We start from the raw sequence: 26,711 nt of genomic DNA on the forward strand, positions 1-26,711 counted from the left end.
GTCTTTTAAGCCTTTGAGATAAAGACAGAAATCATGCCACCTCTTCCCAGTCTTTTCTTTTTTAGGGTAAACAACCCGATTCCTTTAATCTTTTCTGCAACTCCACTTTCCTAATAATAATAGCTCTAATTTCTTTAGTTCTAGGTGATGTTACACAGTAGAAATGGTAACTTTAATCTCTGTGCTTTAGTAGAAAACAACTGCTTTTAAGAAGAACCTTTTTCTGCCTTCTCTTCATACACCTCCCTCATTCCTTATCCAACATTGTCTTCTTTCTTTCCTTCCCCTTTCTTCTTTATTCTTTAACTGGCCATCATATAAAAGTGAAGAACATTTAAATTATTTGTTCTAAATTTTAAAAATCAGGTGAGTTTGTCCTTGGGTAGGTTTTATGAGGCACTTATATTTGGAACCTGAAAAAGTCGAACTCATAGAATAGAGAGTAGAATGATGGTTGTCAGGGGCTTTGGGGTGAGGAAAATAGGGAGATGTTGGTCAAAGGTACAAACTTAATGTTATAAGATGAATAAGTTCTAGAATCAAATGTACAGCATGGTGACTATAGGTAATGAAACTGTATTATACACTTGAAAGTTGGTAAGGGAGTAGATCTTAAATGTTATCACATAAAAGAAATGGTAATTACATGAGGTGATGGATGTGTTAATTAACCTTATTGTGAATCATTTTGCAATATATATGTGTATCAAATCATCACATTGTACACCTCAAACTTATACAACATTAAATGTCAATTATATCTCAATAAAACTGGAAGAAATAATATGTGATTTGCTCTGGAGAATACTGTAGCAACCTGATATCGTTTGCAGAGGAGCTCTCATTTATAGGAATGTCAGAGACACAATAATACAAACATCAGAATAAGAAAGTGTTCTGGACATGTTGCCTGTCATACATAATCTGAGGTTTGAAGACAAATGCTGTCAAAATAGAATCAGGTTCATTCTTTCCAGTGTTAGCTTTTGTATCCAAATATGGAGCACCTCTAATGGCTCATTTACCTTAAAAAAGGCTCTTATAAACATCTAACTCATTCTCAGTATCTAATACCTACCTGCTCAATTAAACAGCAGCTATCCTAGGTCCACTAAAACTACTAACGTAGCTTTAAAGATGAAGTGTCAGAGTTGTAGATGATCCTTCCCACTTACATTATAATTCTTACTTGCCTGATTTCTTAGGTCTGGTTTTATATCTTCCAGACTCAAATCTGCAAATAGATAGACAGATATACAGATATCGATATGTGGCTTCTAGTAACTACTTTTTGACCATGTTCACAAAGTACTAGAGGCAGACAAGTACTTAGATAAATTTTTTGATCAAGAATTATTATGAAACAGGTAGTCATATGCTGGTAAATGTTTAACTACCAGCTTGAGGCGTGAGGAGGCCTGATTTGTTGCCTTTGCTAATTTCTATGGGATAAATACTCCAACCATGGCTAATTTCAAGCTACCAATCACTGTACATGAACTTGTCACTGAACATAAGCTTGGAGTTGGGAAGCGATGTGCACAACTGGTTGTCATGAGCTGATGCAAGCCAACTCCAATACACCACTGGATACAGGCTGGAAATAAATTAGAACAGGTCCCTCTCCACCCAACTCCACTCCCAGGGGAAAGAAAGTCATTCCCAAGACATTTTGTCTTGTTGCCTTCACAGGTAGATAACACAAAAGGCAGATTGAAACAAAGAGATATCCCATAAAGAAGATGTGGCACATATATACAATGGAATATTACTCAGCCATAAAAAAGAAACGAAATTGAGTTATTTGTAGTGAGGTGGATGGACCTAGAGACTGTTCATACGGAGTGAAGTAAGTCAGAAAGAGAAAAATAAATACCATATGCTAACACATATATATGGAATCTAAAAAAAAAAGGTTCTGAAGAACCTAGGGGCAGGACAGGAATAAAGATGCAGACGTAGAGAATGGACTTGAGGACATGGGGAGAGGGAAGGGTAAGCTGGGAAGAAGTGAGAGAGTGGCATGGACATATATACACTACCAAATGTAAAATAGATAGCTAGTGGGAAGCAGCTGCATAGCACAGGGAGATCAGCTGGGTGCTTTGTGACCACCTAGAGGGGTGGGATAGGGAGGGTGGGAGGGAGACACAAGAGGGGGGAGATATGGGGATATATGTCTATGTATAGCTGATTCACTTTGTTATACAGCAGAAACTAACACAACATTGTAAAGCAATTATACTCCAATAAAGATGTTAAAAAAAAACAAAGAGATATCCCATACAATTGGTGCATATAGTTTCTTAATTATGTAGTGGAGAAAACCGTATGTCCCATACCACATCTTTAGTGAGGAGATAAGATTAGAGAAAGAAAACCACAAAGACAATGATGAAAACAAGGGTTGGAGACAGGTTTAAGTTACTTGGATCTTTCAGCTTGTAAAAGAGAAGGTTGTAGAGTAGAGAAAGAAGGTGGGTGGGTTTGTAGAAAGAACAATCATTCTTAATATGAAAGGCTTTTAACCTGTTCTGGATGAGATAAAAGGAGGAGGAGGCATAGGACTAGCTAATAATCTCCAATGAGGATAGAAAAAGAAAATGGGGCTTAAACTGCAGTGGAAGGTATTTGAGGTACTATGTTGAAAGAGGTGACAGAGTTGTTGTAGGAATACAGTATGCACCATGCAAAGTTCCAAGTACTACATCATTTCAAAGACTCCCATTCTGTTGCTGTGCTACAGGTATCCAGTAGAAGTTAAAAGAGTCATGCTGATTACCATACAATTGACCATATAACTAACCAACTCACTATAGGCTTTCAAGAGTAAGAAAGAAGGGAATTCCCTGGTGGTCCAGTGGTTAGGACTCCACGCTTCCACTGCAGGGGGCTACTGCAGGGGTTCAATCCATGGTCGGGGAACTAAGATCCTGCAAGCAGCATGGCACAGCCAAAAAAAAAATGTATAAAAAAAGAGTAGGAAAGGAAATGGAAGTCTAGATTAGTATTATCATAAAATGAATGCTACCAACTTGCTGTGTAATTTCAAGTCAGTCTCTTGTTTCTTGATAATCTGATTTCTTCTTAAAAATAGCAGACTTTAAATAATAGTAATACCTTCTATCTCACAGATAAAATGGCTTATGATTGCTTCTGCTTTTAGTGGTTCTCTTGCCTACCAGGTAACTGTGAAATGATAAATTAAGCTGAAGTCACTTCGGGCAACAAACCACTGTAGGCAAGCAGTGTTACTTTAAGGTTTTTGTCATCCTAGCCTTACAAAGTAGCAGAAAATCTCATCTTTACCACAGTCCCTGAAATTTTCCCCCATCTAATCTCCTCTTTCCTCATCTGTGCTATGGAGTCAACAGCCAACAATACCCATTAGGGGCCATATTTTCTCCTACGCATCTAAAACTAAAACAGCTTATGATTTACAACACCTGCACATACTGAGAATCAACCTTGCACAGTTACCTAGGAAAGGCAACACATGATAGGTCTAGACAGGACAGAAATTAATTTCCCCCAATCTTCTACACATTCCAATAGTCCTATATGCCAGCAAACACAAGAACTGTCTTTTTTAATGTCCCTTACACTGACCAGATTCTCATTTTGGTTACTTAAGAGGGAAGTACATATTAATTACCTCCTAACACAAACAGACTATATAATTATAATTATTCTGTTTCTTGCTTTTGTCACATTCCACAGTTCAGCCAATCCAAAAGAAAGGTAATGAACAGAAGAAGAATTTCTTTACTGTCTTGTCCTGCCCCTCTTTCTTTCTACCATTTCTGCATTTTTTTCGAAAGTACTTTTCTATCTACAAAGGTAAAAATGCAAACACCAGGGAAGGACTGTGCAGACTACTGTGAAGAAAGCAAAACAAGAGAATCAGTGCAGGTCTGAAAATGAAAGGGTCAGGTTATCAGAGTAGTCATCCATGGGGGCAATGATGGGGGCAATGATTACATGTAACCATCCACACAGGTTTTTATAAGAGGAAGAAATAAATGAGACACTGAAAGAAAAAAATAAACCCTGAGCTCATGAGAAAGCCACAGTGATTTCTTATTTAAATGGCATAGCACACAGTTATAGTCTATAAATATGTATGTGTATGTATATGTGTGTGTGTTTTCCGAATGACTGGTGAAAAAGAAGAGAGTGGTAACCACTGTAGATAGAAGAAGTAATCAAAACAGGTCCCAAATAGCAAATACCTTACAAGCCTTGGACCTGAAAGAAAAACTAGTTTCGGTCCAGAATAAACTGGAATCCGAGTAAGTATAAATTTTAATAAAAAATAATAAAAAATGGAACCCAGAAAATCCTGACGTTTTGATGTAGGTGCATGTGTATGTACAATGTGCTAAAACCTGTATATGGTTGAACATGGTCCCTACAATCTGTGTGATAACTAACCAGATTGAACACGGGGAAAGCAAAAGCTAACAGAACCCCAATTTTTTTATTTAAAAGCATTTTAAATTTTTTTACAAAGGAAAATCTTATGATACTAGATATTAAGTTAAATATAAAATTCATTTAAAACAATAGAATCAAAGTGGAGTAATTTTACCTTAAATTTGTTTTTCAAAGCAAGTTTTGAAAACATGTAATAGTATCTTTTGATTAACAGTTTATCATGCTCCCAATGAAGATTTCTCTATATCTGAAATGGTCACACCCATCAGCCAGTTTGCCAATGGGCTGTTCCTTGGATAGGTGCTATTAACAACACATGGCAACAATGCATGGGTGTACTCTGAAAGCTCCAGACAGTGTACACAACTTTTGCTCTGCTCCAGTATCCTTACTTTTCTTTTAACTGTTGGGTTTTTAAGGCTCTGCCTTAAGCTCTCAGTCATGCTGAAACTGAAGAGCTCTCCCCACCAAACTGCATCCTACCATACCTGGGTATAAAGCAAACAGGGTTTTCATACATCATTTAGTATCATCCTCATATATCATTATGATATAAAGAGAACATGGATGGCAAAAATTTAAATAAAAACCTGCAAATATGTACAAATATAAACCTAAATTTTTAATTCTTCTGTATAGTTTTGTGATAAAATTCTAGTAACCTGCTCAATCCTTACTTAGGATATAAATAATTATCCTCCTTTTCTCGAAGGAGTGCAGCTATTGTCACTATGAGCTAAGTCCAGTTGCCATTAAAAATAACTATTCAGGAAAAATAAACATGTATTCCCTACCGTGTGATAATCTCACTCACTGAGTTATTATAGATCACTCTTATCTCTTCTCAGCACCTTGTGCCATTTAGAACAGTTAACATAATTTGCCTCCCATTGTTCTTTATTTCTCTTAACCTAATTAGACTAAAAACCAGGTGGTGGCAAGGGGCTGGGATCCTGTTCATCTTGCATTCCCCACAGAGCTTTTCATATAGTAGGTATTCAATGCCAGTTAAGAATGACCCTTCGGGTCCTCTCCTAGAGATCTGAGAGAACTACCCCAGCTCCACACTCTTCTTTGGGAGGTATCACTGAGGAAGCCTTCTAACTATAACTCTGTAGCGTTTTTCATTGCTCTACCTGGGATTTTAAATCATCATCATTAATGAAGGCTCTCAAAACTAAGGGCTCCTGTTTGGGGTTTTCCATACTTTGCCCACAACACTTACCTCAAGAGAACAAAGAATAGTTGCTTGCAGTAAACTTCCTCAACTCCCCTGGCGCGCCTCATGAACACCTAATACGGCGGGGCGGGGGGACGGGCTAGAGAGGAGAGACTGAGGAGATTTCTCATTCACAGATGACTTGCCTGATTTCTCTTTAAGTCAGCTAACGAGCCTTGGTTACTCATCTAAACCAAAATAGCTTCTCTATACTTTGGCTGTAACTATAGCGAAGCTCCAAAACATTTTGGAAGAGGTGCTACTAATGATTTGATAGTTATTAGATCTATGATTCAACTCAATAATTCAACAAGCATTTTCAGAACGCCTCCTATGTATACGGTGAGGTAAGAAGGAATACAAACACAAGAGACTAGGATATCACCTTAACTGTATCTAGTAATACATCCTGCACCATTTTTTCAGCAAAACCAGTTGGACATGAATGTTTTAAATGGGCCAGGGCTTGCCCTGATTGGTTAGAGATTGGCAGATATAGCAATTGGGGTAGCTAAGTAAATAAACTAACTAAATAAACCCTACCAGGGCCGCTATTTGTAAAGATAATTAACGGTAATCTATTATTAACTATTGTTAACTATCAAGTGATTAATTGCTCACTGGCTACAGGAAACAGGATCCCTGAATTAGATTTTATTTAATTGAGTATCTACTATGTGCATGATTAGGTAATTAGTGCTGATGGGGAGGAATTACAGAGAGAAGTATAAGCCATGATAAATAAGGATGATCAAATCATAATTTTCCCTATGGTATAAAATAGAGGCCACACCCCTTGCTCACCACTAATATGCTATGCCTTGTTTCTCCCCTTCAGGAAATGGACAATCTCCTGTGAAGATACACATGGATCAAAAGTAAACAAAAATAAAAGTGCTGTTTCCAAAAAAAAAAAGGCAAATTCTCAACTGAGACACTGTTCAAATAATTCACATTCTATGCTCTTCTTTGAGGCAAGGGCTAGAAACCCCAATCAAGAGATTCAAGCATGTTAGCATACAACAAATATAGATCAAGAGCTCAAGATATATTGGAAGGGTGGGGGAATGAAGGAGATAGTGAGCAAAAGAGGAAGGAAGAGTGAAGATGCTAAGCATATGGGCCTATATGGCCAGTCAGCTAACAAATGAATCATGTTCTACTGTTTCCAGTATACATAGTGCTATTCCAACATCATACAAACTCACTAGTGATGTAATTCAAGAATTCAAGTAGACAATGTATTTGACCACTGACAAAAACTGAGTTTCTTCCTAAAAGTGAGTCATAATTTGCCTTAAAAATAAAGAATAACAATTTAAATGGGAAAAAAACTATACACCAAATCCCCTAAACCCTAATTATGACCTTCTTTCTCAAAACATTTCCAATTAGCAACTCCCAAGAACAGTATAACAAAAGAAGAGACACCAAGCTCATTTCATCATGCAACTGAATCTTTCCCCACAATTTGTAGAGAAGATTCTTTACTGGCAGCGATTTAGTTACCCACCTAATGCTTACTTAATGTAAGTGTTTTCAGAAAACCTGCTATGAGAATTTTCAAATAGAAACAATCAGCACCCATTGTAATTAGCATCTTCTTCCCCAAAGCTAGAGGCTCTACTTTGCCAAAACCATTGATTCTCCTCCCAGCCACTCTCAACTGCTTCAGCTGCTAGCTAAAGGGCCCAGCTTTATAGGGTGAAACCATCTTCAATTTTTTTCTTGTTTTTTATGGAAGAATAGTTGATTTACAATATTATATTTAGTTTCATGTGTATAGCATACTGATTCAGTATTTTTACAGATCATACTCCATTAAAAGTTATTACAAGATAATGGCTATAATTCCCTGTGCTATACAATATATCCTTGTTGCTTATTTATTTTATACATAGTAGTTTGTATCTGTTAATCCCATACCCTTAATTTGCCCCTCCCCCCTTTGGTAACCACAAGTTTGTTTTCTATATCTGTGAGTCTGTTTCTGTTTTGCATATACATTCATTTGTATTATTTTTTAGATTCTACATATAAGTGACAACATACAGTATTTGTCTTTCTCTGTCTTATTTCACTAAGCATAATATTCTCTAGGTCCATCAACGTTACTACAAATGGCAGAATTTCATTCTTTTTTATGGCCAAGTAACATTCCATTATATATATACATCTTCTTTAACCATTCGTCTGTTGGAAACCATCTTCAATTTTATCTACCACTATCCTCCCTTCACACCTTAAAACAAACCCCGTTACCTGGGCAGATACAACAAATAATAAGCATACCCATCACTGTACAGGACTTAGTCAAAAGACCCCTCACCTCACTTAAGGGACGTACTCCATTCTGTTTTCAGTCCGTCCAAATTCTACTTGAATTTTAAGGCCCAGTGTGAGTTCCACCTCCATCACAAAACCTTCTCAAGACCATTCTAGCCTACGGATATTCCACTTATGGACTATTTTACTAGCTCTCTGTACCACTCATTCCTCCCTTATCATATACTATGTAGTATTATTACCTGTTTTGAGATTATCCTGTCTAGAAATTCTATGTTAGGATGACAGAAGGACCTGAAGGTGCTTGGCCTGGAAGGGAGATATTTCAGGGGCACACTGAGTAGACATATTTTTAAATAATTTAAGCTTTGTCATATAGAAGAAGAATTAAAAATTAATCTTTGTTGTAATCTATAAACCCACACAGCTGTACACAAATAAACTATGGCATACAGTTAAAAATATTAATCTTTGCTGCTCCAGAAGGTAGAGTTTGAAGGGCTACACAAGCAAGTTATAAACATTTATCGTGTACTCACTATGCTCCATATACTAAATTGGGCACCTGCCCACATCTTGTCTCATTTAACTATAGAAGGATTTTCTAACAATATAACTGGGTAACAATGGAACAGTATGCTTTACAGAGTAATCAGCTCTTTTCATCAGAACTGTTGGAGGTAAGGATCCCGTGAGAGGGGCTGAGGGGTGAGGGTATGGGACTAGAAGATTCAAAATATCCCATTTCAATGCTGATATTATATGGGGTATGCCCATGAAGTAATGAAACAAATTTGTCTTTAGAAAGCAAATCCAAGTGCATGAGCACATATGTATTTCTACTTCAAAGAAGTCACCCTAGAAAACTTGAACTTGGCTCCAAATGATGAAGCTGCTCCACTCTCAAAGGATAAAGACCTGTCATCTTAGAGTAGATTCTAAGCAACATGCTGCAGGCTCTGGAGACAATCACCAGGGAGGAGTGCCCAAAACACTCTTAAGCAATGGCAGTTTTGTGAGAATAATATGTTTCCTAAAGTGACCAATTTGGAAGGGGGAAATATGCATTTGCATACGTAACTGTTGGTTTTTTTAAAGAAAATATCAATTACTTTATAATCACAGCCCACATACCTTGTCTCTCCACCTCAATTATAAGTGCCTGTTGGCAAGGACACTTTCAAGGTGGCAATGTGCGCAGTCTGTTAACACCCTCTTCATAGATCTTAAAAGGTATCCATGTCAACTCAAGGTTATGAGTTAATTAGTAATAGTAAAAATAGTAATAAGAATAACATGATACAAAATTAAAATTTCAGTACATATTATGTGTAAGACACTTGCTGAGCATATATATTCATCTCATGCATTAAATGGCTCTTTAGTGAACTGAATGGTCAGGCAACTCAGAGGCTTAACTGACTCCTCCCCATTCCTCCAACTGAATTGCTCAGTTCTAAGGCTGAATCATTTCTTTTCCTTTACTCACTGATAACAGCTCATGTCTGGTCTGGACTGCTTATTTACCAATTTTATTCTGCATTCCTATAGACAAAAGCCCTTCCTTCTGAATAACATTCAAAGGTTATGATTATTCCCTGTGTCTTATTTTTCTCCTGTGGTCAAAAAAATGTGTCCTTATTTATTTTAAAAAAATGATAATTACCTTTAGCAAAACTACTGGCTGGGAAAGTAATTAAAACAAATGACCTACTCCTCCATGATAAACAAACCAAATTCAAGCCAGCTGACAAAGAAGCCAGATGCTTCATATTGGGCCCGTGTCCTCAAAATACCATGGACTTGAAGCACATTAGTAATTGTATTAGTTTCCTATAGCTACTATAACAAATACCACAAACGTGGTGGCATAAAACAACAGCAATTTATTTATTTATTTTTAATTAATTAATTAATTAATTTTTGGCTGCACTGGGTCTTTGTTGCTGCGTGCAGGCTTCCTCTGGTTGTGGCGAGCGGGGGCTACTCTCTGTTGCGGTGCACAGGCTTCTCATTGCAGTGGCTTCTCTCATTGTGGAGCACGGGCTCTAGGTGCATGGGCTTCAGTAGTTGTGGCATGCAGGCTCAGTAGTTGTGGCTTGCAGGCTCAGTAGTTGTGGCTCACAGGCTCTAGAGCACAGGCTCAGTAGTTGTGGTGCATGGGCTTAGTTGCTCTGTGGCATGTGGGATCTACCCGGACCAGGGCTTGAACCCCTGTTCCCTGCCTTGGCAGGCAGATTCTTAACCACTGCGCCACCAGGGAAGTCCAACAACAGCAATTTATTCCCTCACAGTTCAAGAGGCCAGAAGTCTAAAATCAAGGTGTCAGCAGGGCACACTCTCCTCTGGAGGCTCCATTCCTTGCAGCTTCTGGTGGCTGATGCCATTCCTTGGCTTGTGGCTGCATCTTTCTCTGCTCGTCTTCACATTACCTTCTCCTCCACATGTCTCTTTTCCTCTGTGTGCCTGTGTTATCTTCCCTTGCTTCTTTCTTATAAGGACACATGTTGATAGCATCTGGGCCCACCGAGATAATCCAGGGTGATCACCTCATTTTGAGATTCTTAACTTAATTACGCCTGCAAAGACTCTTTTTTTTTTCTCTTTTTAGACTTGTATTTATTAAATAAATTGTAGTCTAAAACATTCCCACAAAGAAAACTAGAGACCCAGTTGAACTCTACCAAATAATTAAGAAATAATGCCAATTGTAAATGATTCTTCCAGAAAATAGAAGAGGAGAGACTATTTCCCAACTCATTTTATGAGACCACTATTACCTTGGTAGCAAACTAGCCAAGGATATTACAAGAAAAAAAAATCACCAACTAATATCCCTAATGAATATAGATGGAAAAATCCTCAACTTAATATTAGAAAAGTAAATCTAGTAACATACAAAAAGGATAATAAATCCTGACATATGTGAAGCTGGTTCAGTACTTAAAATCAATCAATATAAATCACAATGTTAACAGACTAAAGAAGCAAAACCATAAGACCACCTCAGTAGAGGCAGAGAAAAAAAAAAGGACAAATCCAGTAAGACTCTTTTTTTCAAATAAGGTAACTTTCACAGGTTCTGGGGATTAGGATGTAAATGATCTTCTTGAGGGCTACCATTTAACCCACTACAATAATCAATCCTTAAAAAATAAAGACACATCAACATCTCATAAAAAGTTCGAAATAGCAAAAAAAAAAAAAAACTAATAAGGAAGTCTTCGTTAAAAAAAACCTGAACATTGGGACTTCCCTGGTGGTCCAGTGGGTAAGACTCTGTACTCCTAATGCAGGAGGCCCAGGTTCGATCCCTGGTCGGGGAACTAGATCCCACATGCATGCCGCAACTAAGAGTTTGCATGCCGCAACTAAGAAGCCCGCATGCCACAACAAAGGTCCTGCGTGCTGCAAATAAGACGCAGCGCAGCCAAAATAAATAAATAAATATTTAAAAAAAAAAAAAAAAAAAAAAAAACCTGAACATTTAAAAATGGTAGTAATTGTTAATATGCTTACAAAGACAATAGGGATATTAGTTGAATAGGCAAATGGGCACAAATTTCATTTTTTCAACCACATCTACCTATAAAGATAGTATAACTTACAATGTAACTATTTTAAAACAAAAAATATAAGCCTATAAAACTACAGACTTTTAATGAGATATTATTTTGAGAATGAAAGATGCTAGGCGTAAGTATGGAAAACAGGAAGAAGGCAGGGCATCTTTGCTCCAGAGATATCTTTAAAAACAGGTGATATTCTCATCCGTTTGGGATTAAGGTGGGGTGTCTTCGACCCACCTTGATGATGATGACACACCAACCCAAGGATTCTAGTAGTAACACTTCCATTCCACAGTTCTAATTAATATAGGCACTGATTTACTCCTTTTGGAGTATTCAGAAATCACAGGAATGTGCTAAATGCTATAGAGCAGCGGTCTTAAAACTGTGGCCTGTATCATGAAGATTTTTCAGTGAATAAGGAAGCAATGATAGTTTCAAGGGAATCCACTGGAAGATATTTAACTTGCATCTGTATTCTTTCCTAAAACTGAACTGCCTTAGAAAGAATGTGAAAAAGAAGTCTCCTTTAACTACGGGCCCTTCCCCATCTTTATTAAAGAAACGTATACTTCTCACCTCTTCTGAATCATAATACATGCAAAGTCCCAGGGTATAAAAACCTCCAGGGCACTAAATAAAGGAATAATTCCAAATATCAGTGTGGGTGTTGAAAAAGTCAATTATTCTATCAACTGGGTAACACAAACTTTTGCAAGGCAGATAGCATCTAATTCTTTAAACAAAATTAAAGAAGGATGTTCAGCTTATAAATCATTAAAATAATTTTGATAATAGATCATTGTAATTCGTGGCAAATAACTTGAAAGGAATTCAAAGAATTGGGTAATATTGATAAACAAAAGTTCTATTCCCATTCCATTACATGAGCAAAATTATGATCACTTATATCTTAAAAAAATGAAGAAAACTGATGCTAAACCTGTCATACTCTGCCAATAAGTTAATATTGATCCATAGATATATCAACTAATAAAAATGTCCTATCCATTTCACTGATACTTTGCCATAAAAGTTTCATAATTTTAATGAAGACTCATTTCAGAAGACTTTTAACCCTTATGGATTTAGGGTCTCAGGAAAAAAAAATTTAAGTATATACATGTATACATACAGTTCAAAACAGCTTGTGATATAGTACACCTTGAGAGGTAAAAGGGCTATAGACATTTAGACAAACAAGAACAGCATCTTCTGCATTACCAAGGAAAGCTTCACTGAAGCATAGTTCAGTTTTTCAATACAATTCGGTTATTCAATATTTAGGCATTCAACATTTAGCACCTACTGTATCAAGGCACCATCACTTAGCGCCATATAAGGTTTAAAAATGAACAAAACAAGGTCTCCATCTTCTCAGAGTGTATAATTTGGTTAACTAGGATAAGAATGGTAAAGATTTCAATATTAAGAGGTGAAAGATGAATAGTCCACAGATGGATAGAATAGTATGGACGGGGGGTGGGGAGGGGAAGAGGCAGAAAAGGGCAAGAACATAATCAATGAAGAACAAGTCATCCAAAAGCAGGATACCTGACATTTAACCATTTAGAAGTGTTATAAAAATGGAAGGTTTCAAACTGAAGCACCTAACCCCTGAGATCTCTAAAGCACAATGGATACAGTGCTGAGAAATACTAAGTTAAAGCTACAGAATTCTGTTAGATAGCAAATTTGTATTGAATCAACTAAAATTAGATGATGATTAAAAATTAATTTTAAAAGGCATTTTTACACAAATAAAAAATGGACCAATTTAAACAAGATTTTTACTGGTTAAGATAATTTAGGAAGGGACAGGCAGGCTATGGTAACATGAGTAAGCAGATTATGGAAGTCTTCAGACCCAAGGCAGTCATAAGCTTCAGGCCATAAACGTGTGTGCCTACTGGAGGGAGGCAGGTAAGACAATGAAGGGTGGAAAAAAAACATTGGGAGGGCTAGGTTACGGAGCACTGGCAAAGGGTCTGATGTGTTGTCCACTAGAAAATAACCACTTCAAATTAATATTTGGGGAGTAGAATATTCCAGAAGATAATTGAGGGGCAAAAAATGAAGGCAGAGAGATTTCTCTCGTAGACTTTCCCATCATGACAAATTTTAGTTGTTTTAGGAAAGCTATCAGACATTCATAACACTAATTGATTTTCACAAAGAAGTGCATAGATGAGGTCTCTTTGGGAAATGCCTGCTACATTTTGGCTTGGAAAAAAGAAAGATCTTTGCTAGTCCACCTGGGCTCCTTTAAACAAAATTTAATTAACAAGGTCTCCTGGAAGGAAAGCTCACTGTGGTCCCCAGCTATTTTGTGAAGCTCCGCAGTCAGATATGCTGTGACAAATTAAACCCAAGCAAATCATATCTGTCATGTGTTTCGTACCAAAGGGATAGCAGTCAGAAGAGAAAGGAGATAGGTTTGAGACAGTAAACTAAAAGAGAGAAGCAGGAGAATGCCATTGCCTAGGAAGATTCTCAGAAAATACCTGAATCCAGAGGGCTACATAACTCTCCCTTTTTGCTAACCTGACGACTCTTTTGGACCTGGGGTGAGAGGTTTCAGAAAGAAGGAGAAATGGAGAGTTTCCTAGGCCATTATTTAAGTCAATCTTTTGAAATATTATTCCTAGAAAAATTACTATGGCTCTTCTCCCTTGTGAACTTGCAAGCAAATAGGGGGATCCATTTAGGAGACTAAAGAGACATCACAACTGAATATAGTACATGAACCTAGAATGGATCCTGAATTGGAAAAAAAAGTAACAGATACTATTGGGTCAATTGACAAAATAGGAATACAGAAGATAAAGTGTCATCTCAATGTTAAATTTACTGGATATGATAACTGTACTGTGATTATTTAAGATAATTTTCTTATTCTTTGGAAACATACACTAAAGTAGTTAGGGTAAGGAGCCATGATATATGCAAGGTATTCTGAAAAGGAAAGATTATACACACACACACACACACACACACACACACACACACTTACACACATACACACACACACAAGAAAAAGTGATAAGTCAAGTGAGGCAAAATATTAACAATAGGTGAATCTGGGTAAAGGGTATACAGATATTCTTTGTATTACTTTATGGAAAATTTCTATAAACCTGAAATTATTTCTAAATAAAAAATTTAAAAATGGTCCCACTAAAAGGACTATCCCAATTCTCCACCAAAAACAGAAAAGTCAAATTATATATCTAGGAATTCTGAGTGACAATCAGCAGGAATGACAGAATAAAGATCTTAGAAAATCCCCTCTTTCATCCAACCTATGAGACCACTGGCAAACACTGTCAGAAATTAAGATTTTTGTAATTCTGGAAATTAACCAAGGCTTGCAGCAATTCAGGAGGCATTCTTTTTTTATTTTTATTTTTTTAACATCTTTCTTGGAGTGTAATTGCTTTACAATGGTGTGTTAGTTTCTGCTTTATAACAAAGTGAATCAGTTATACATATACATATGTCCCCATATCTCTTCCCTCTTGCATCTCCCTCCCTCCCACCCTCCCTATCCCACCCCTCTAGGTGGGCACAAAGCACCGAGCTGATCTCCCTGTGCTATGCGGCTGCTTCCCACTAGCTATCTATTTTACATTTGGTAGTGTATATGTCCATGCCACTCTCTCACTTTGTCCCAGCTTACGCTTCCCCCTCCCTGTATCCTCAAGTCCATTCTCTAGTAGGTCTGTGTCTTTATTCCCGTCTTGCCCCTAGGTTCTTCATGAACTTTTTTTTTTTTAGATTCCATATATATGTGTTAGCATACGGTATTTGTTTTCCTCTTTCTGACTTACTTCACTCTGTATGACAGACTCTAGGTCCATCCACCTCACTACAAATAACTCAGTTTCGTTTCTTTTTGTGGTTGAGTAATATTCCATTGTACATATGTGCCACAGCTTCTTTAACCATTCACCTATTGATGGACACTTAGGTTGCTTCCATGTCCTGGCTATTGTAAATAGAGCTGCAATGAACATTTTGGTACATGACTCTTTTTGAATTATGGTTTTCTCAGGGTATATGCCCAGTAGTGGGATTGCTGGGCCGTATGGTAGTTCAATTTTTAGTTTTTTAAGGAATCTCCATACTGTTCTCCATAGTGGCTGTATCAATTTACATTCCCACCAACAGTGCAAGAGGGTTCCCTTTTTTCCACACCCTCTCCAGCATTTATTGCTTGTAGATTTTTTGATGATGGCCATTCTGACTGGTATGAGATGATATCTCATTGTAGTTTTGATTTGCATTTCTCTAATGATTAATGCTGTTGAGCATTCTTTCATGTGTTTGTTGGCAATCTGTATATCTTCTTTGGAGAAATGTCTATTTAGGTCTTCTGCCCATTTTTGGATTGGGTTGTTTGTTTTTTTGATATTGAGCTGCATAAGCTGCTTGTAAATTTTGGAGATTAATCCTTTGTCCGTTGATTCATTTGAAAATATTTTCTCCCATTCTGAGGGTTGTCTTTTCATCTTGTTTATGGTTTCCTTTGCAGTGCCAAAGCTTTTAAGTTTCATTAGGTCCCATTTGTTTATTTTTGTTTTTATTTCCATTTCTCTAGGAGCTGGGTCAAAAAGGATCTTGTTGTGATTTATGTCATAGAGTGTTCTGCCTATGTTTTCCTCTAAGAGTTTGATAGTGTCTGGCCTTACACTTAGGTCTTTAATCCATTTTGAGTTTATTTTTGTGTATGGTGTTAGGGAGTGTTCTAATTTCATTCTTTTACATGTAGCTGTCCAGTTTTCCCAGCACCACTTATTGGAGAGGCTGTCTTTTCTCCACTGTATATTCTTGCCTCCTTTATCAAAGATAAGGTGACCATAGGTGCGTGGGTTTATCTCTGGGCTTTCTATCCTGTTCCATTGATCTATATTTCTGTTTTTGTGCCAGTGCCATACTGTCTTGATTACTGTAGCTTTGTAGTATAGTCTGAAGTCAGGGAGCCTGATTCCTCCAGCTCTGTTTTTCTTTCTCAACATTGCTTTGGCTATTCGGGGTCTTTTGTGTTGCCATACAAATTGTGAAATTTTTTGTTCTAGGTCTGTGCAAAATGCCAGTGGTAGTTTGATAGAGATTGCATTGAATCTGTAGATTGTTTTGGGTAGTATAGTCATTTTCACAATGTTGATTCTTCCAATCCAAGAACATGGTATATCTCTCCATTTATTTGTATCATCTTTAATTTCTTTCATCAATGTCTTATAATTTTCTGCATACAGGTCTTTTGTCTCCTTAGGTAGGTTTATTCCTAGATATTTTATTCTTTTTGTTGCAGTGGTAAATGGGAGTGTTTTCTTAATTTCACTTTCAGATTTTTCATCATTAGTGTATAGGAATGCCAGAGATTTCTATGCATTAATTTTGTATCCTGCTACTTTACCAAATTCATTGATTAGCTCTAGTAGTTTTCTGGTAGCATCTTTAGGATTCTCTATGTATAGTATCATGTCATCTGCAAACAGTGACAGCTTTACTTCTTCTTTTCCGATTTGCATTCCTTTTATTTCTTTTTCTTCTCTGATTGCTGTGGCTAACACTTCCAAAACTATGTTGAATAATAGTGGTAAGAGTGGGCAATCTTGTCTTGTTCCTGATCTTAGTGGAAATGGTTTCAGTTTTTCACCATTGAGGACGATGCTGGCTGTGGGTTTGTCATATATGGCCTTTATTATGTTGAGGAAAGTTCCCTCTATGCCTACTTTCTGGAGAGTTTTTATCATAAATGGGTGTTGAATTTTGTCAAAAGCTTTCTCTGCATCTATTGAGATGATCATATGGTTTTTCCCCTTCAATTTTTTAATATGGTGCATCACATTGATTGATTTGCGTATATTGAAGAAACCTCGCATTCCTGGGATAAACCACACTTGGTCATGGTATATGATCCTTCTAATGTGCTGTTGGATTCTGTTTGCTAGTATTTTGTTGAGGATTTTTGCATCTATGTTTATCAGTGATATTGGTCTTTCTTTGTGACATCTTTGTCTGGTTTTGGTATCAGGGTGATGGCGGCCTCGTAGAATGAGTTTGGGAGTGTTCCTCCCTCTGCTATATTTTGGAAGAGTTTAAGAGGGATAGGTGTTAGCTCTTCTCTAAATGTTTGATAGAATTTACCTGTGAAGCCATCTGGTCCTGGGCTTTTGTTTGTTGGAAAATTTTTAATCACAGCTTCAATTTCAAGTGCTTGTGATTGGTCTGTTCATATTTTCTATTTCTTCCTGGTTCAGTCTCGGAATGTTGTGCTTTTCTAAGAATTTGTCCATTTCTTCCAGGTTGTCCATTTTATTGGCATATAGTTGCTTGCAGGAATCTCTCATGATCCTTTGTATTTCTGCAGTGTCAGTTGTTAATTCTCCTTTTTCATTTCTAATTCTATTAATTTGAGTCTTCTCTCTTTTTTTGATGAGTCTGGTTAATGGTTTATCAATTTTGGTTATCTTCTCAAAGACAGGAGGCATTGTTTAAAAAACTAAAAATAGAGTTACCATATGATCCCAAAATCCCATACCTGGGCATATATCCAGAGAGAACTATAATTCAGAAAGAGACATGCACCCCAATTTTCATTGCAGCACTATTTACAATAGCCATGACCTGGAAGCAACCGAAATGTCCATCTACAGATGAATGGATAAAGAAGATGTGGGGGATACACACGCACTCACACACACACACACACACAATGGAATATTACTCAGCCATAAAAAAGAATGAAATAATGCCATTTGCAGCAACATGGTTGGACCTAGAGATTATCATACTAAGTGAAGTAAGACAGACAAAGAAAGACAAATATCATATAATATCGCTTATATGTGGAATCTAAAAAAAAGGATAAAAATGAACCTATTTACAAAACAGAAACAGACCCACAGACATAGAAAACAAACTTGTGATTACCAAAGGGAAAAATGGGGGAAAGGACAAAGAATAGAGACTCTGCAGATTAGTTCAGAAAACAAGCAACAACAACAAACCCTGAGGAGGTAGGAGAGGATCTGATTTCCAGATATGCCACACTGTATCATTTAAAACATCCAGTTTCAGCAACAACAACCAAAAACATTACCAGATATGCAAAAGCCAAGAAAGTATTGCCCACACACAGGATAAAAAGGAAAGCAATCAATATAAACTGTTCCTGAGGCAGCCCAAATGTTGAATTTACTAGACTTTAAGTTGGCTATTATAAATATTTTCATGAACTAAAGGAAGTAATATCTCACTAAATGGAGAATATCAATAAAGACATAGAAATTATGAAATGAACCAAATAGAAATTCTGGAATTGAAAACTAAAACTGAAGTGCAAAATTCACTAGAAGAGCAAAATTGCACATTTGAGCAGGCAGAAGAATCAATGGACTTGAAGATAGGTTAATTTTGATTAACAAGTCTAAGGAAAAAGAAAGAAAAAAGAATGAAGAAAAATGAACAGAGCCTTACAGACCTGAGGGACACCAGCATACACATGATGGGAGCCCCAGAAGAGAGGAGAGTACAAAGGGGGCAGAAAGAATATTTGAAGAAATAATGGCCAAAATCTTTCCAAATTTGATGAAAAACGTTAATCGACACATCCAAAAAGCTCACAAATTCCAAGTAGGGAAGACTCAAAGAGCTCTACACCTAGACATATATATCTATGATAAGTGCATCAGGAATTATTTTTAGATGATGGTGTAAAAGTAGGAGGAAAGAGGCTAGGGAGAAGAAAGTAAAGAGAAAATCAAGGGGAAAAATGTTAGAATTGTAGACAATTGTTTATCACTTAAAAATCAGGGTTGCAATATTTAGTATGTGAAAACACCAGGGAAGTAAATTTCAGGAAAGCCATGCAAAGAATACATAGTAAAGAGCACTCCCGTTTCAAGAACGCACTGACATTTAGAACTGTGGTCTGATATTGAGCCATTGCTGAACACTGGTCATAATATCTGTAGACTACATAATTGAACTATTTGTTACTCATAGTTATTTCCCTGTGGATTATTTGATATTTTATTTTCTTTTTAATCCACTCTGACTTCCCATATTCTCCTGACACATGTAGGTGAAGCTCATTTAAAAAAAATCATAATAATATACTTTAAAACTCAACAGAAAAGACTTTTAAAATTACCTGATACTTGGGATTACTTGTACCACTGCTTTTCTCCTTTGTCGTGGATAATGAAGAAATGATCTTATATTGATAATCAAATGCATTCTCTAATTATCATACTAACAAAATATCTCCAATATTATGCATGCGTGTATAAATTCATAAGTACTCACCATTGAACTGTATCGTATATGCTAATGGCTGAAGGCTCAACTACAACTCCTGACCTTTAGGAACTTAAGTGCATCTATTTCAAATGACGGAGTTTTTATGCAAGGCAGACTACAATTAGAGGACTATCTCATTTCCGCATCACCTTACCTTACACCCTCCCAATGCAGAAACCCGACACAAATTCAGAGGGGACAGAAAAGGAGAAGGAATGGAAATCAAACATAACTTCCCAAGGAAGGCCACAGACTAAACTCCCTCTTTCACCAGCAGAACTCAGAACTCAGCATTGTGCCACCTATGAATTTCATCTGACATAATGAGGATGGTCTAAGAGAAGAGGGAAGGAGGGAAACTGAAAAGGGCCAGGTTTCCAGGACTTCACCAACACTTGGCCTTGGTTACAATATTTGGTCATTCCCAGAGCCCCACCCCTGTAGGTAGAGGCTAGGTAGAGGCTTTTGTGCACTGTAGGTAGAGGCTTTACAAGAGTTTGTAATCCTTTCAGGGCTGCACAGAAGGAATTCTTATCTCAGTCTTTGTTTCTACTCAAAAACCAGCACTATAGTAAAGCCTAAAAGAATGAGCTTCATTTATTATCAATAATGTCAAAATTGAAAAGGTTAATCACCATTAGTCAATGGAAATTAGGAGCAGATAGGAAATTATTTATCACGCAAATGAAAGGGCTTTGAATTGAAGCCCACATACAAAACAACAAACACATACCCAGATGCTCAGGCATCCCTTCTGCACACCAAATGGCTGCACCCCTTCCTCCCATGTGCGCTGCTCTCTCCTTGGATCCTGCATGTTCACAACTGCAGTGCTTGGGTTCATCACAGTATCTTTTTATGCATAAGACTGTTGGAGAAAAGCCTAGGCAACCATCACAGGTGCCATCTCTCACTTTTCCTCTCATCTCAACCTAAGAGAAAGAACCCAATCCATCCTCAAGTCCCAGCAGCACCTCTTCAGACAGCTTCTAGGCTTTTCCGGCCAGATTCGTATCCTAAAACTGATAGCAGCCCCTGATGCCTGCTCTACAAGTAGGAATTGAGGCATATGAAGTCTGGGAACCGCTAGAGTCAAAAGTGAGACAGACAGACAAAGAGACATGTCCAGGCAAGTGTTGGCAGATGATTCTGTGTCCTCAGGTGTGTGCACTGTACCTACAATCCCAGAGGAACCCAAAATCTTGAGTGAATGTCCCCTTAAGTTCACCATGATTCGCACTCATTTCTTCACAGTACAGTGATAGTATTCAGGTGCTCTGAAAGGCTTTCCTATATTTACTTACATGGATAACCCCCAACATACACACACGTACACAGATGAGTGCACATGCACACACACACACATACACAGAGCAAGTAAGGGAGGAAAAGCAGAGACCAAATCAAAACAACTTCTATGGGACTCAGGCTCTTCACCTAGATCAGAGTTTCTCGAGCTGGCCACTGCTAACATCGTGGGTCAGATAATTCTTTGTCGTGGGCTGGGGGGTGGTAGCAATGGCAAGCCTCTCCCATCAACTGTAGAAAGTTTAGAAGCATCCCTGCCCTGTACCCATTAGATGCCAGCAGCAACCCCTCCACCTAGTTGTGGTCAAAAATGTCTTCAGACATTGCTAAATGTCCCAAAGGGAAAATTTTTCCTCTTTCCCCTTGAAGACACTGACTTAGACCAAAAGGGTTTGCCCAGAATGACTCCAACCAGTGCACAAATTGCCACATTACAAAAAATAGATGCAAGATTAACTAGTCAATCCTTTTAGTACAGAGTCAGGGAGGAGGTCAGAGATTTTCATAACCAGAAGTCCCTCTCAACAAAAGGAAAGTATCCCTGCCACCTAGTAATGAGTCTTCCCTATGACGGCCTAATCTAGGATTGTCTTGGCTTCCTTCTGACATAGTTTCCCACATAGTGTTCAAGTACCAAGTGACCCAGTTGGGCCCCTCCACATGTGATTTCCTGCCAAACAATTTTTCACATTTGCTGTCTCAGCAAATTTTCATATTTGCCAAGCAAATTCATATATATGTGAATATATATATTTTCCATTCCCAAAAATAGCAAGAAAGGAATTAGACTAGACAACTGATGGTAGGTTAACTGTAGTGGAATTTATTCATCTAAAAAGCCTTACTGTCTCTATCCTTAGTTAGCTGTATGGTCATGATGGGGTAATAATCCATGCTCTGCTTACCTACTGAGGTGTGGAGAGGATCAAATGAGATCATGAATGTGAAAGTACCTTGAAAATAGAAAGCACTATACAATTATAAGGTGTTTTATTATTTCTGTTAATGTCCAGGTCTGCAAAACTGAGAGGAAGAAATAAGCTGAGGGGAAGGATGGGATATTTTAATTCCCAGGGCCAAAGTGGAAAGGCAGAAAAGAATGGAATGGGATGGGAAAACAACTTGTTAGGCTTTGAAAATGAAAACAACAGTGAGATGGAAGGATGCCAAGTACTAACATCAGATGGTAAAATGTTTCCTTTTGTTAGGGTACAGAAGTGGCAAAGACCAAATGGGCATGGGAACCAAAATTATAAAGGAAACATCATTTGACTTAAAAGCTTCATGTCCTCTAAATTTCAAAAATAGTCTTTCTCAAACTGTGTGCCTTGGAACACAAGTATTTCTCAAAATGCTAATAGGTATTTTCAGCAAATGAGTTTGGGAGAAGTTGCATCTTAGAGTCACAATATACACGAACAGAAAGACTCTGGGAAGACATGTAGTAAAGAAATTGTTTTATTTTGTTTAATCCATTATTTCCTAAACATATTTGACCTGAGAACCCTATCTATCTATCTATCTATCTCCCTGTTAAGATCAGATTGAGAAATGTAACACTCAAAGGATTTCAGGATCAGAATGGACTATAAAGAAAATAAGTCAGTAAGGTGGTTGCTGAGTGTACCTGTGATTGCATGTATAAAAATACAAGCCAGGATGGTAAATCCATCTTCCCAGAGCACTGATCAAATTCTTCCTAAGGTAGCACATCTAGTTCTGGGCTCCCAAAGGCCATGAAAAAGAGAGAGCTAAAAAAGACCATGAAAGTGATAAAATTCATTAAAGGAACGAGTTGAAAGATCTACGTTGTATACATCTCAGAGATAGCTGAAGGGTAACTTAATAAGAACAGAGGGAGCAACAAGGGGTGTTCAATGAACAGCCATAACCAAAGACACACTTCTCCTGAGTCTGCTTTAGTTTCCTTCTCACTGTCTGCCTGCTGCAGGTGCTTCCTGACTTAATTTCTCTCTCCTTCCACCAAACTTGTACTCAGTTTCTTCCTCCGCTCCACAGCTCACTACAGTACACATTCCAGCTCTTGTCCCATAGATCCTTGTCCCCATCTTGGTTGCATGCCTGATGACTCTGATCCTATCCTAGGTCTTTAATCCTAGACTTACACGTCTCTCTCAACTACCTACAGGAGAGGTATGTGTTGCATGTGAGGAAGATATTCCTAACAGAGTGGGTGTAGGAGACAGGGTTTCATGGACAGTATTAAAACTGAATACCCACCTACCCTTATTAATTAGGTGCAATTTTATTTTGAGGAGAGAACACAAACTGTAGAAGAACAGAAGCCAGGAGAGACCAAGAAAATACAGAAGCTACATTTTAGAGCAGTTGGAAATTGACAACTAGCCTGAAAAAAACATTAAGGGAGTCAGGTACAGGCACTCTAAATAGAGTCCTAGACAAAAATTAAAAAGGGAAACCCCAATATTAAACAATGTAGTTGTGTCCCAAAATGCATCATTTGAATTACATACATGTTCACAAACATATTCTTGATTACTTGGTTAGAAAGGCATTTTATTCCTTTTCCAAAAATTCTCAACAGGACCTGCAGCCACAAGGACAAACCCACCCTCCATTGCAACACCTGAGGATTTCCAAACTTGGAAACTAAATCTCCAACTCTTTCAGGCCATATGGCAGAGGGACAGTGACTGAATGAATACTCAGTGACCAAGTGTGAAACCACAAGAGATGGTGAGAAACTTGGCCACAGCAAGCCTTTTAAGCTTTGACCCTGCTTGCCAGACCGGAGAGCAGCACAGGGGAGGGGAACAAGCCAAACAGTGGCAAGTCTCCACACCGTAACTGCATCTTGCAGTATCCATTCTGCCAGAGCCACAAAGTAAATAAGGGGAGAAAAAAAACTCCCTTTCTCAAAACAGACCTAGAGTGGGTGTGTGGCTTCAATCTGACAGTCTCACTTTACTTCAGTGCTTTTGGGCAGGGTGGGGAGGAAGAAAGGAGAGAGAGGAGGAGGTGAGAGAAAAAACACAGCCATTTTTGTAATTAAATTTCAGAATCTTTTCATTATGCAGTTTCAATTCATTGAAAGTTTTTTTTCCTTCCAGCACCCTCCTCCTCCTTCCTTAAAACTCTTGTTCCATTCACTACCCACTCCTTCGTGAACACACACACACACACACAGTGTTACCCTTGATATGAATCAAAGCAGGCAGAGCAGCTCCGCCTCAGTACTCGCCTTTGTAACCAGGGATGTAAACAATATTCAGGAGAATTTTTGGCCTTGAGAAGGGTTTAACAATAATGGTGCTGTTCCACTTTTACTAAGGAAAAGCTGAAAGGAAACTAAAAGGTTTAATAGGTACAAGTATTGTGCTTCTGCTACATCAATAAATAATGCCAAAGTGGAAGAATGGCAAAGCGTGGTAACATATTGAATGATGCTGTTTCTGGTAATCCTCCAGCAAAAGCCTTTGTGAAGTTTTATGCCGCTAATCGCATTAAATTGACCTCTGAGGGCCAGGACATAATGTTCTGTTATTGTTGTGTGTTTTACTATTTAATAGCTCTCATTTTAAAGCTTAACTTAAATATGGGATGATGCAGAAAAAAAACCCCAAGCAACTGGAGGTTTGACTCGATGAATCTGTCCAGGAAAGAGTATGAGATTTGGACAAAGATTTTTAGGCCTCTGGCCAAGGAGAAATTATTGCTGTGGAGCATAAGACTGGGGAGTCCATGGCTTCCGTTTTGAATTAATCAAGTTGTGTTCTTTAGACATTTGAATTCAGTTTATTCTACTTCTCCAAAATGGCTCCTGTTCCCCTCACCTTTTCACAGCTCAACCTGGAGTGAAGTCGTAAAGAATATGGCACAGAAAGCTGCATGTTTGCAAGCTGGGCTAACACAAAACATTTCCCCAGGGTCAGCAATACTTGCATGTACAAGAAGCTATTTTGAGGGAAGTTTTACCAAGTCCTAAATATGTATTTTTTTCGCTCAGAAATTCTATGAAGCAAAATTAGTTGACTGGGCCATAGGCCATAAAACCTAATTAGCTCTGTAAGGTTGTTTAATGTTTAAGCCTAACCATCAGTGGACAGCCATACCAAAGAGGTTTTCTGAATTCAAAGCCTCAATGCAGAGGGACAAAAGCTAAACACAAAATAGAAAGGAATCATTTTTTTTTTTAACTTGGGCACCAGGGGAAAACAAAAACCTGAGAAGGGGAAAGAGAAATTAGTTATAAGGCTTCCAGGATTCTACAGGGCTCTGGGGAATTAACCAAAGATCTTACACAGGGCTAATAAAACATCCACATTTTTCTTTCTAGGCACTCAGGCTACAGTACACATAGTATATTCCTCATTCTCCCCACAGCCTGATAAAATAGGAGAGGCAGGTATTTTTATTCCCACCACCCTAATATACCTTAGAAGCTTTGTCCTCCTGTCAGAGTCTCCAGGGTTTCACTATTGAGTGATACAGATATTGATACATATTGCATAAGCAGAGTTGAAGTGCTGCCTCTAATTCAGCTTCTTCATCAAAGCTCGAATCCACAGAACAATGATCAACTTTGCATTCATTTTCCAACATCAGCCACCTCATTTGAATGACACTATTTTAATGACAATAAATGTTGCATGGGCACCGTGAAGTGAGAAACATCACCCTGCATTAATACCCCATCTGCCTGCCATCTCCCTAAGATCCTGAGGCATGTTTCAAAGCAAGCATAGGAGAATTTATACCTAATTAAAATCATAGGGGGAATGGAATGTCAGAGGCAGAGTTTAGTTTCTTTTTTAGAATTAGAGGATTTTTGAGGCGTCAGACTAGTCTCTCCACCAGATTTGCTGAGGAGGGAGAGGTGGAGAGGGAAAGGGAGAGGATATATACGCATGGGAGTAGGGGTGAGCAAGGAGGAAGAACTAGACAGTTATTTTTTAAAGTAAAGATGCTGATTTAAGTATGAAGGAAGTATTAGAAAGTGGACTGATTTTTGCCCCCACATTTTTCTGTTTTCCCCTACATGCCTAAGCCTGGCACTGCTCTTCTGGTAAAATCAGAAAAAAATATCCCATATATATATATGTTTTGGTAGAAGTGACACTGAACAGCTGAAGGATGAAGAAACAAGAGTCTGAATAATCCACAAAGCAGATGACTTTAGACAATAGAAAACTGAATATGTCTCATTTTATCATTCAAGAAGCTACGGCACAAGGAAGAAAAGGGACTTGGCTTTTTTTAAAGTTTATTATCTACCTTTGCCACCTAGCTCTAAGTCCTCAGGCTGCAGAACAAATGGAAGAATAATAATCTAAAACTTTTCTTGTTTCTCGCCTGCACGTTTTTTTAAAGAGTTCATCTAATGAGGGAGCTAAGACTTACATAGATTATCTTACACCTGGCCTTAAAGTCACAGCTAAACAAGGCATTTCATTCTATGTGCAACATTATTATACTCAATCTTGTGCATTCAACAAACATGGGAGAGAGAAGAGATGAGAGAATGAGGAGATATGGCACCCAAGACAGAGATGGCAAGACTGGGTTCACGTAAGTTGGAAGATTTAAAAAATATCCAGCAC

General features: G+C 37.8%; 1 protein-coding gene and 1 non-coding gene across 2 annotated transcripts in view; one reads left to right on the plus strand and one right to left on the minus strand.

The window, feature by feature from the left end:
* Positions 1–26,711, minus strand: part of NEXMIF (neurite extension and migration factor) — a 144,124-nt gene that overhangs the window by 89,455 nt on the left and 27,958 nt on the right. The gene's annotated exons all lie outside the window — the stretch shown is intronic.
* TRNAR-CCU (transfer RNA arginine (anticodon CCU)) lies at positions 11,196–11,268 on the plus strand. Its single transcript has one exon. It is a non-coding gene; the product is annotated as a tRNA-Arg (tRNA).

The sequence above is a fragment of the Balaenoptera acutorostrata genome, chromosome X (genome assembly GCF_949987535.1).
Source record: "Balaenoptera acutorostrata chromosome X, mBalAcu1.1, whole genome shotgun sequence".
Classification (NCBI taxonomy): Eukaryota; Metazoa; Chordata; class Mammalia; order Artiodactyla; family Balaenopteridae; genus Balaenoptera; species Balaenoptera acutorostrata.